The sequence below is a fragment of the Poeciliopsis prolifica genome, unplaced genomic scaffold (assembly GCF_027474105.1).
Source record: "Poeciliopsis prolifica strain line A6 unplaced genomic scaffold, Auburn_PproV2 SCAFFOLD083, whole genome shotgun sequence".
NCBI lineage: Eukaryota > Metazoa > Chordata > Actinopteri > Cyprinodontiformes > Poeciliidae > Poeciliopsis > Poeciliopsis prolifica.
Window position 1 is genome coordinate 1,503,488 of NW_026562458.1, and position 2,103 is coordinate 1,505,590.

Consider the following 2,103-nt stretch of genomic DNA (forward strand, 5'->3'; position numbering starts at 1 on the left):
AGTGTCAGAATCTCACTGAGGAACAAACTGCAGCAGCTTTTCTATCACTTTATCATTTCTGATACAACTGATGGATATTTGTATAGAAAATGAGCCAATAGGGTTTAATTTGCAATTTGTAAATCTTCCTGAGGTAGATCTCAGCTGGTTGGTGAGACAAAAAGTAGAGAAAATAAATATTTTTGAGGGCTGAAATTCTTTTATGGGGCCAAAATGTTTTTTAGGGGCCAGAATGAGATAGAATAATTTGTGGTGAGTTGATGCACTGTGTTGGTTTTATTCTGTGAGCAAGGTGATGTTCATGCATGGCTCATTTTGTGCATCACTAACAAAAACACATCGTTATGTCTTGAATTTGGAAAATAAATATTTTATTTATCACTAAAGGATTCAGTGAATGAACATATGAAACTGGTGGGTTCAGTTCCTCAAAAAAGGTTCAGAACCACTGATTTAGACACGTAAACCCAGATAAAATGGATAATTAATTAACCAGTTTATTGTTATTTCTGATTGATTTATTAATGAGGATCCATCTGAAATATTGTACGAGTTTATGGGGTCAGAGGTCATGAGTTCCTTCCTTCTTCCTGCTCCTTTTCCAGCATGTTAAGATTACTGAGGTACTAAAATATGTCTGTTGCATTCCTTGTTCTTGTGCAGGATTTTATCCGACTATCATGTTGGAAATAAAGTTTCATTCATTCATTTTAACCCTGATGGACGAGAGAGCAGACAGACGGCCACCAAGAAACGGATCAGCATCCGGTCCAGAACCTTCCTGTAACAGAACGGACCTGATCAATATATGGAGAAACAAACATGTTGATTCCAGTGTTTAACATGGAGGAACAGGGACAGATCTCAACAGTCTCACTGAGACTTTTGGCTGATTTCTTTGGATATTGTAGATAAAGTGATGGACTCAGAGATACAAGCTTCTATCCTTACAGACCACAAGGCCATTATTATTAAAATAGATAGAAATTAACCTGCCGCAATCAGAGCAAAGATTACTGGACATTTAATACAACTTGGCAACAAAGCAAAGGATTTACCAACAAGTTGCTCTGAAAGGCCTCAGAACAGGAAGATGAGGGTCTGTGGAGCTACAAGAACCAGGAATCAGACCAAAGCATTGCAGTTATACTTTATATAGGCCATCAGTGAAGGATTCACATGGGAAAAGGATTTAAAAGCCTCATATGTTTAAAAGATCCCAGAACCATGAAAGATGCAGGAACGGCTCGCCTGGGCGCCCCCTGCTGGCTGAACCAAAGACCTTCACATGAAACTAAAATCAGAAGACCAAAGTGGAGTTTGGAGGAGGTTCTGCTATTTGACACAACAGTTTTTTCATTCATTTATTTTATTTTGGTAAACTGTCCACATCACCAGAAACAACAAAGAAATAACAATAAACAATAAATAACCCACAATTTACCAAAAAGGATTAGGCTGAAGCAAAGCTTATTCTTGCCTACCCTATTTTTTGTACCCTTTAACCTACCAGGATATTTTCACAATACATATATAAATCTAAATAATAGCGTAAGATTTTATCATTTTACATCTTAAAGCTCTTTTAAAGTTTACTAAAAAGAACATAACTTAAATTCATCACTTAGTTCGTTCCACAATTTCACACCAATAACTGAAATACATCTAGACTTTATCTGGCTTTTCTCTTTTGCACATTCAAATATAAACAAACCTCGCAAATTGTATTTATTCTCTCTTAACTTAAATAATTTCTGAATACCTGAAGGGAGACTTTTGTTCAATGCTTTAAACATTACTTCCAGTATTTTATATAGACAATATCTTTAAATTTTTAAATATTACTTTGTTTATCCGTTGGTTCCCGGTATCCCACTTTATTAATAAGCCTTACATTTTTTGCAGCTTAACTAATATTTCAATAATTGTTTCACCTGCATTTCCCCAGATTTCTGAGCAATAAGACAAATAAGGCAAAACCAAAGAAGAATAAATAATATGCAAGCCTTTAACATTTATTAAATCTTTTATTTTAAACAATATTCCAATAGTTTTTGCAACTTTGTTTCTAATATATTGTATATGAGGCTTCCAGCTAAGTTT